This window comes from Lipophrys pholis, assembly GCF_963383615.2.
Source record: "Lipophrys pholis genome assembly, chromosome: 22".
Lineage (NCBI taxonomy): Eukaryota > Metazoa > Chordata > Actinopteri > Blenniiformes > Blenniidae > Lipophrys > Lipophrys pholis.
In genome coordinates this window covers 5,966,377-5,977,548 of record NC_137644.1, presented here as the reverse complement: position 1 = coordinate 5,977,548, position 11,172 = coordinate 5,966,377, and positions in this window count along the sequence as shown.

The window sequence follows — 11,172 nt, the reverse complement described above, 5'->3', positions numbered from 1 at the left end:
GGCCCTCTCGGGAACGATGAGTCCCACCTCTGCTCTATACGAGCAAAATCATTCAGTGACTGTTTTTTACTCTGTGCAGTGTAACATTGCTGCTTTTTAATATCTTCACTTTGACGTGAAAGTGAGCAAAGCTACAGTGCCGTTCCACCATAACATCAGCTGGAGAGTAGAACCTTTAATGGAGTATAATCACACAGTGGATCAAATACTTCATGTGTTGATGACATAATATTTTATCGGCAAATGTGTAGCAAATGCCCTCATTAATCGGCGTTATTTAAAGAGGATTCTTCGTGCTCGTGTTGTTTTGCCAGCAGCTTGACAAAGATCTGCTTTTTGTTTGGCTTGTCATTACAATGTCTTTGTTCCCAAACAGAAAACTCAATAGTCTCCAGAAATACGGATGAGATTTAGAGGTTTTAGTCATTTATTTTACATCTGGGGCTTGAATGACTCACAATGTCACTTTTGTTCACGTTTTGCTGGTTATGTTATTTAGCTATTATTTTTGTGGCGCTCCTGAGGAGCTGCTAAAAGCTTTAGGTAAACGCACTGGAGCTCCCCGACACCCATAAACACACTTTAATGTGTGCGGTCAGAGGAGATCGATTTTGAAGATGCAAAAATAAAGCCAGGTTCGACAGTCACGCTCCGCAGTGACTGAAAATTCCGGAAATATTTAAGAGTCAATTAAACAACCAGGAGACCGAACATATGGTCGTTTGAAGAAGAAATAAATAACAGAACATAGAGAGATGGCTGACCCAGTATTTACCAATCTATAACGCACGGAGGTAGTGCTTTGTTTTATAAGATAGTACGCCGCCTTCCAATTTACCGGGACCTTTCGCTGGGAGTTAAAAAGTTAAATGTCATCTCGAAACTGAACTCCAGCTCTGGCCAAAGGTCGCAGCTGAGCGGGATAAATTTAGAAATGAAAAGTTGTGCTCAATATATCTGCAGCTCTGATTTAATGGGAGCATGGGTTGTCTTATGTTGTGTTAAATGTTCACCCTCGTGGCACTTGGATCGCACGCCGGCCTTGTTATTAGGTACACCCAGATATGTTGAGTGCATGAGAGAAGAGGGTGCTCATGTCTTTTTCCACCACATCCCGGAGCTACAGTCCTCGGGGAGGCTGTGGTTTTTAGATAATGCTCAATTAAGACCAAGGGGACGAAAATCCACAAAGAAACTCTCCTCCTCAGCAGAAAAACACCAGAATCGTTCATACTAGGTGGGATGGATCCACATTTTCATCCTGTTTATGATCAATTTTGACAAATCAATCTGAATGTGGCGACACAAAGAGAAACTCGTCAACCCAGGCAACAATTTTCCAGTTTTGTAGATCCAGTTCTGGTGTTCCTGTGTGAACTTCATCCTCAGACCCCGTTTATATAACGTTTCAGGTGAAAACACATCAATTAAAAGTTTCCGTTTCAGAAAAGTTTTGCCTTTATACAGCAATGTTTTGAAACCAAGGAAATAACAGAAACAGCGAAAGCAATGTAGTTCTCATGTTGGGCCACTAGTTGTTGCTGTTGATTCAGAGAACAATATGCTATAAACATTAACAATGGGAGAACACAGACATCCGTATCAAAAGACGACCAAATTATATTGTTATTACAGTGACTGCCAAACTAAAACCACCAAGTCTCAGGAGAATATGGACTGGGAGTCATGACACGACGGAGGAAGCTTTGTTCTTATTGTCCCTCTGTTGATCATGTGCACAACTACTAGTTACCCTAGCCATGGTGCACAGTAGCAGTGTTTCTGTCGTCCACACAGAGATGCAGTTGGCGCATTTTCAAAAAGTTGCATTTCACCCATTTCCTTGGAGTCGGAGCATTTTCAAAAAGTTCCACCTTGGGAATCGTTCTCAAAAAGTTGCATTTTCACAGGCTCCGAGCACCATTGTCGTGTAAACAAACACTAAAACGAGATGGAAGTTTTGCATTTTCCCTTGAAAGCATTGCGTAAGCGGGGCCTCAGGCCCCGTCCACAACAATGTTTTTCCTCCCCTTCGTTTCCCGTCCACACCACGCCATGACGACTAGTCAAAATGATGTGACGCTGCCACAGAAATACACCAAAAATGGAGAAGAAGAGCAAGCAAAAACAGAGAAATCAACAAATCTAACATCTGGCCTTATTCAACCAAATCATCAACGAAGCATTTTGTCCCAGAAAACTGCTGCTCAATGGATATTTTCACCGCCAACCATGCCACGTTCAAAACCACTTTAATCACCTCGACTTCCCCTTTCTCAAGCTTGTTTTGAGCTTCAGCATGCCTGCTAAATACACAGACTTACTGTCACGTGATTGGCTGGTCAGCTGCAGGAGTTTAACAGGTGTACCTAATAAAGTGGTCAGTGGGTGTTTGGAAAAAATAAATAAATAAAATGGGCAGATGTCTACTGAAGCAAATGAGGCGAGGTTTAGTATGAAGTATATCCCCGTCAGTTTAAAGAGGACTCAATAACAAAACGTCATTCAATACATGACAGAATGAAACGCTTTCATCGGCGCCTTATTTGTTATATCATTGAAGTGGTAGTCTGTGTGTGTGTGTGTGTGTGTGCGTGCACAGGGAGAGCAGACACCAACTTGTAAATGATGTCTTTCATCTCCCGACTTCAGATGTGGCTGTCATCCACTTCCATTATACGGCAGGATGAAGTGGGACACACAAGACAGACTGGAAGACAGGAGAGCGAGAACAAAGGGAGCCAACACACACACACACACACACACACACACACACACACACACACACACACACACACACACACACACACACACACACACACACACACACACACACACACACACACACACACACACACACACACACACACACACACACACACACACACACACACACACACACACACACACACACACACACACACACACACACACACACACACACACACACACACACACACACACACACACACACACACACACACACACACACACACACACACACACACACACACACACACACACACACACACACACACACACAGGGTCAGGTTGGAGGAATTATTCTTTTTGCCTGAACCTGCGCTGTGAGATTTCAGGACAGATAATCTGGTGGACGTCTAGGTGTGGAAAATGAATGAGCAACACTCTTGGCTCCATCAACAAAACGCCGCGGCGGCGCCCTTGAGGAAGCCACTTAAACCCCCAAATCGCTCCAGTGGAGCTGCTCAGTAGCCGGCAGGCGGCTGTGGCTGCACTGAGTCAAACTCTGCATGGATTTGAGGCTTGGGGATGAAAACGCAGCCAGAAAACCCCCCCCAAAAAACAAAAAAAGAACCTCCTCCCAGGAATCTTTAAAGAAAAATCTCAATTTTATACTTTATACATTGCCCAAGGGGACTGGCAATTCATTCAAGCCAAGGCTACAAGGTGTAAAATAAAAGTCCCTCAGGGAAATTAAAGCCCGATAAAACAGGACATTGGCATTTTACAGTAATACAGCCTGCTGTGTTCACCTTGGATATCCAGGATCACACTGTAATTCCTCTCTTCTCTCTCTCGCTGCAATCACAATCACTTTTTCAGCTCTGACAGCAGTCAACGTGGACCGCAAACTCAAATTGCTTTGCAATCTCTTCAGATTCCGTTTTACGAGTAAATGACATTTTTATTCACCAGGAAACACACAAAAATAAGAATTGTATGGCGAGTTGTTGCGCTGATGTGATTCACTGGCGCAGATTGATGATCCAAATGTACAAATGATCAAAAGTAAGAGACAGAGAACATACGGGCTCCGAGGTTGGTCGTAGCTTTAATTCAGTCATTTCCTTCTGTTAAGAAGGTGAAGTATTCATGTTGGTCTGACTCCAACGTGTCAACCCGACTCATCGTATGGGACAGGGTGTCAAACGTACGGCCCGCAGGCCAGAACCGGCCCGCCAGATGACATTTTACATGTGTGGGAAATTACAACATTAAAGACAATGGATATATCTGACCACCAGGGGGCGCACTTCAGTCAGCTCAGGTGAGTTATTCTGATCATAATATGAACTCACCCGTTATATTTTTGAGTTCCAGCTACACGTGAACAAATGCGTTCTGCCTTTGAAGATGTAAATATTGTAATAAAACCCCACTGAGATCTGTGAGACGGAAAGCACATGGTGAACTCAGGCATGATATTGATAGAACTGCAGTTCTCTTGTTCAAATTTCAGATTTGTCACGTGTTATAAAAGAATACTTCAGTAAAGTAAACTTATTCTTAATACTTTGTTGCACTAAAACAAAAACAGATTCAAAGTTGTTGTTATTTATCGATTATAATGTTGAGAAACTTGAGATCAAATTGAAGTGAAATAAGTTTAACTCCCCTGATATCGCATGTCTCACAAACCCTCTTTCCTCAATAAAAAGCATAAATCTTCTGCTCGGAATCTGGTAGCTTTTAATATATAATCAGCAACGGCTGCTACACTTATGTTTTTGTGTTAAAGCACTAAAAAAGTTGCTTTTTCACTGACTCCGACCGCCATTGTCCTGTAAACGGGGCCTTATCATGCATAGATCGTGTGATGACGAGCTCATCTCCTTCCCGACCGCTGGAGGCGGCCATGTTTCTCCTTGTTGTCATGTGAACGCTGTAAACTGGGATTAGGGACTTTCCCCAAGTGGTAAAACCCCAAAGTTCTGTAAAGCCACGTGAACAAGTGTCATGGTGTTTTTTTCATGTGACGTGACATTTTGCACAGTATGGCACTATAAACTTTTATCATGTGACAGAATGTGAGAACATATTACTGCTTGAAAAATGTTTCTGTGCTTCTCTAAACCGTCACCCTAAAACAATGAATTTTTTAGCCCGTCGGTCAAAGTGACAGACAACATGAAGACATGAAAACCTTGTTTCATACAAGGAGAGCTGAGGCCCGTGCAAAACTGACCATGTAAAATGTTATTTAAAAGGTGTACTAATGCAGTTTTCTCTTTTTTTCCCTCACACTGCTAAGACGATCAGCCCGTCCCTGACAACTGAAAGCACAATTAGATAAGCCTACACCGCTGTAACCACTCACCTAACGCTGGTTCACCGGTGTTAAATAAGTTTAAGAGACATTTGCTTGAGGAGGAGAAGGCGGCTGCATTCGGCGCTGGAAGCGGATGCTAATGAGCGCCGCATGCAGGAGGGGGATAAGCAGCACTCTTCACCTTACATACCGAGACCCTGGCTGCAGAGACGGCTTCATTAAGCCCGCCAGACTACGGACTGTCACTCCTGAAAACGGCCGAGGCGGCCAAAGGAATGGGAAACAACAACACAGTAATAACGGTGACATTTACAATAGGAGCTGGATATCATATCCAATTTCTCCCTGCACACCCTTAATTCCTTTTTAATTGCTTTTCCGTGTTGGTTCCGGGATAAGGCTGTCTCTCTTCATTAATGAAAGTGGAGAGATGGGGACAGTGTGCGTGTGCGTGTGTGTGTGTGTGTGTGTGTGTGTGGCAGTGGGTGAGGGGCTGCGGGTATCAGATGCTAAAGCTGGGGGGATGTTGCAGCGGTGCAAGGGAAGGCTGAAATAATTGCTCGCCGTTTCAAACAAATCAAATAGTTTTTAAAGGGATCTTTGATTAAACACTACAAATCTGACTTTATTTGATGGAAATAACTCAAGAATTAAATGATTATTACAAAGGCTGCATGATTAATTATCCGCCAGCATGCCGCCGAGTGAACACGTCCCAGACTTCAAGTCTTAGAGTGAATTTTAGTGTCAAAGTGACGCAGGAAGCCAAATAATTGTGTATTTCCAGTACAGAATTTACAGAACTGTTAATAATCTGCATAAATCAACAGGAATGGATGAGGGTGAGGTCCCATTGACACGACGACGTTTCAAATGAAAACGCATCATTACTGCATTTTTGTTTCAGAAAAGTTAGAAGACAATGTTCGTTTCCATGGAAACGGCAGAAACACTGAAAATGATAGTAGTTGGCAAGCAAAGCCACGAGTCCATGGACATTCTCGTGGACAGACAACCAAGTTGGATTGTTATTATAGTGACTGTCAACTATAAAACTACCAATTCCCTGGAGAATCTGGAGGAAGCAATGTTCTGATTGTCCAGCAACTGAGCATGTGCAGAACAACTAGTTAACACGGCCGTGGTGTGCATGACCAGGAGCAGCGGTTCTGCCGTCGACATGGAGACGGAGCCTTTTAATGAAACCTCCTGGTGCCAAACACAGTGAAATGTCAAGAAACCGTCTCCTCGTCTCCTACATTCTGGGTGTTTTACAAACTCACCATAACAGCCTGTTTTATTTCCACTTAATTCTCCTTATTGAAAAACTCAAAAGGCAGTCAGGCCATGAAAAGGCGTCCACGTGACCCCGAGACTTTTTCCTGCCGTTCCCGTTTCTCTCGCCCCCTAGAGGACACCCAGGGTACACTGTCAAAACCATCGTAAAATCGACTAATTTGACGAATGGCCGTCAAACTTCCCATCGAACATGCGTCGCTGCACTTTTCCCAGCGAGGGAAACCAAAGCAAAGGGAGCCACGAGGAACCCGGGGGAACGTTTTCACAGCGAGGACGTTTCAAAACTCCTGCTTTTCTTTTTCAAAAGACCGAGCCATAAACAACATCAATCAGGCGTCAGGTCCATCACGCCGCCGACCGACTGACGGCGCAGCCCACTGCACCACATAACTTGGCAACCCCGGAGTTACTTTTATCCAGCAGGGTGTGTGGTGGTTAATCAAAGCCTGCAATTTCCATAATTCATGGATGCCCATCTGTTTGCCACCTACTCGCATGCCCAGTGCAGAATAAACAAATTCAGCAGAAGGGCCAAGGGGCTATTTAATGACAGCGTCAGCCATGGCTTGTGCAAATATCCACATACGCACACACACACACACAAACACACACACACACGCGCGCACGCAGCCTCATCAATCTCCCGGTCTGAACTATAAGTCATCCTATTGTTTAATCCATCCGAGGTGCAATATCTGCATGGTAATTTACAAACTGAGGTTAACCAATTAGGCTTCGTAAGTGTGCGACTATTACTCATCGCCTGCAGGAGACCCTCACACAACCAACGACTGGCAGAGAATCTCTCATCTCCGTCCAGACGGCTTCTCGCACAAAGCCTCGCCGCGCTCCGGCACGTCGTGCAGATTTCCTTGTGATAAAAATCAAAACTGCTTTGATGTGGCGGCGAGCCCCGCGACGGCTCCGTGATTGAATCAGCAGAGCTCAGGAAAGAGACAGGAGCTGATATGGGGGGGGGGGGGGGGCTGTTGTATGAATCTGGGATGAAATGTCCCCCTTCCAAAACATTTCACTGGTGAAACAGCCACTAAAAAGCATTCTTCATGTCGGTGATAAGCTCCTGCAGTTGCACTATTTTACAGAATGTTAAATAATGCAGGGGCACTTCAAGATTCATGTCATCGAAAGATATAAAATTCTGAATATACGGTAGAAAAAAAACTGAGCTCCTTGTGACTAAATTGCCGTCATTCAAACTCCAAAACCCACTAAACGCACACACACACAAACACTTTATACAGCCAGACGTGGTACATAAGAAGAAATCATTGCTTCCTGTGTGAGAGCCTGGTGTTGCAGGGTTCAGTCTAACAAATTAAAACGGGTTGAAACTAGTGTTTGTTATTTGGCAGGTGAACATCTCAAAGCGCACGCATGGAAATACATGGAAATCTAACTTTCAGTTCTGTGGTGGTTTAGAACAGGAGTGTCAAACATAAGGCCCGCGGCCCAAAACCAAGCACATTGTACAGAATTTCAAAGACAACGTATGTTTTTAACAAATTTCTTAAGAGGAGCGGACACAGCACAACACTGAGACCCGAGCCGAGATATCAGAGATGCTGCCTTGACAGCGAGCGAACTCACCATTTAATTTAGTGTACTGTGTCGTTAACTCATCGGAGCGGACACCCTGTAGTGAGCGGACGAATCAACGTTTAACACCCCAAAGGTGGACAACGGACATGATCAAACCAAGCAGCTTCTAAAACGGCAAAAGAACGACAAGTTCCAATGTTCGTCTTCCCGATGTCCGCCATCTTGGAAAGACGAAGATCGCCGAATGCGTGCTGAATGTGGCGACGCCGTCTCGAGCAGGCCAGGAGTTCAGCGGTGCAGCAACACGGTCCCACGGCAGCGTGCACACGTATCTTCTTGGTGCACCATGGTGTCAGGATAAATATTAGTGCTTGTTTCAGGTGAACTCCATGTCATATCTGTCACTGAAGAAAAAAATCGCAATGGAAATAAGTTCTGGGATTATGTTGAATGTGATGATTTCCCTATGTTATATTATCTATGACGATGGTTCCCTTTGTAGTCCACATGCTTTGGTTTTTTTACAGGTTACTGAGTTGCATGTTTCTTTTCATGCTCACATTTGCACAATATTGTACCGTTATGTTATTAGACAACTGTTTGAATGTGTTTTCTTTTCCAGATTTACTGTTGGATAATATTCTGTTGTTTTCATGTGTATATAAATATTTAAATAGTTTTAAATATTTTTCATTACCTTCATTATGGACATATTTTATTTCGTATTTATTTCATCCAGTTATGGTCCAGTTATATGCTTTTAAACAAAAGTATTTTTCTTCCATAACATATTTGGTGTTTGGTACATTCAATATAAGAATAGACACTGTCTTCAGGGGATGTCCCGACATCAGAGGTTTTACTGTTTATGCAAAAACTCAATCGATATAAGGAAAAAAAAGGGAAAAGATTTTATATTAACTGTTATATAACAATAAAATTACGACGCCTCTCCTGGATAAAACGTCTGAATCAACCAAGCAATGAATAATAATAAAGAAAGTAAAGATGATCTGACCTCAGTGTCTCGCCAGATTCCTGTTAGTGTTTTGTTATTTGGAGGTTTGTTGCTCCTCCACCACCTGATTAACATTATTGTTTACAGCGTCGCTATTTAACTGTTCACGCCACAATTTCCAGGTTATAAATCAAAATTATTTTAAATACCTGCTGCAGAGAGCTGCCGTCACTCATTTAGAGGTTTCACTCCCTAATGCGAGACACGATATCATACAGAACAAAAGCCATGAATCTAATGATGACACGAGTTAAACAACAGAAGATAACTGGAGTGAAAATAAAAAAAAGATTGGATGAAGTTACCAGCATTTAAGACTGGAAAATCTCCAACTATGTGTTGGTGTGAGAGGGTCAGCGATGTAATCAGAGCCCCCCTGACCCGGCTGCTGAGCTCCATTTACAGTATTAGAGCGGGAATACACCGGGGAGAAACCTGGGGACAAATGACTTCTCCTAAAATACCGGGGGGGGGGGGGGGGTAACGAAAGTTCTCAAACTACCGCAAGTGTTCCTGCGAAGCTGAAAATAAATCAGAAAAGTGTGGAGAAACTTTTTTTTTCTTTAAATTCTAGTTTGACATCTCAAAAAGAAAAGGCGAGTGGTCAGAGAGCTCGGAGCGACTGACAGTTACTCCAGAAGTGCTGGAAATAAAGGGTGTCTGCAGCTCTGCTACATGCAATCCTGAAACGTGCTGAGAATTAAGGCGTCTTCACCGACGGCGGCAAAATATAGCGCAATTCTAGGTGATGTACATCTCACAAAACACCGACTGAACAGAGGTGAATTAGGGTTTCCACACATGACGCATTCATGCTCTGCAAATTCAAAATGGCAGTGCAGTTTTTCTCGGTTATCTCACAGAAATTGTGTGATTAATGTAACAAAATTAGGGGCAAGAGCAAATGTCAAAGCACAAACATATTAAATCAGTCCAACATAAGACCCGTAGGTCAAAACTGGCTCTAATCCAGCCAAACCAGCAAGCGCATTGGAGTCATTTTCTCTAGAAATTGTTTTGTTTGGGAAAATATAGACATTTTTACTCTGCACAACAAAAAACAACTTTGTGTGTTGCACCAATGAGCGACTCAGAAATCAAACCCTAAACAGTGTCATCAGGGGTTTAGCCAATCACAATCAAGATAGGTCCTCCCCCTTTGACCCTCCCACAATTAGGCAGTTCTGCTCTGGCACATGGCACCGCGAGAGGAAGAACTTCCTCCTCTTCCCATGCAAAAAGCCCATTTTGTGATTTTCAAGAAGCCTCATTAATCCTTCATGCGAGTTCTTCACAACATTTCCTCCTTCTGGGCGACTATAACCAGGGTTTAAAATACTGGTTCCATTCTGGAGGACACAGCCAGACGCCTGCTTATCATCGTCTCCAGTCGTCCAGCGGTGGATCGCCACTCCGGCCAGCTTCCCCATGAGGCCTGCAGGGTCTGCGAGGCGGTGTCACTGTAATTGACTGGAGGCTAAATTGAACCCCAGTCATGACCAGAGGCACCGCAGGCCTGTCAGGGTTTATCAACATGCTCTGGAGCATGCTGCGTCTTCATTTACAGAGGGGGATTTCTGTGCCGTTTCATTTATTCTAAGCTTTCAAAAACCAAAATCACAACCAGTGTTTTTTGAGTGTTTGCCACAACCAGGTATGGTGTAAGCTTATGTGGGTAAGGAATAAATTGTGACTTCAACTGCAAGGTCCTTACAAAATAAGACTTGTTTGCAGGGAAGCATTGAATTACCAGCGTTGTAAATTGAGATGAGACATGTTCAATTACATGTGCATTTAATGCGAACAGCACAGAGAGAGACTTAAAATCATTTGCAGATTGCCACAGTATTAATATTATAGTAGTAGTAGAAGTACAGATAAAGACGCACTGAACAGACGCGTTTTCCGTCATTTAAGTCACATGGCAGTAAAAATATAAAGCGAAAAAAAAAAATTCACTCACTCACAATCACAAGTCCACATTACAGATGTTTCCTCTGCAAATCCACTAAAATCAAAGATAAGTTCTGTCACCGATCCGCGGCGTTTCCATCCCGAGAGGCACAAACATTTTCAGAATTCCCAGCATGCATCACTCCTGCGGAGAAATCCTGGGAATAAAACAAATCTGTTATTTAGTCAAGGATGAAACGAATCTTTCTTTACGCCACACCAAACTGGATTTGAGCTGAATGTTTAAGAATCACACTGGCGGTTCCAATGATAGACAGATGCCACATTTAATCAGGATTTTCACATTAAA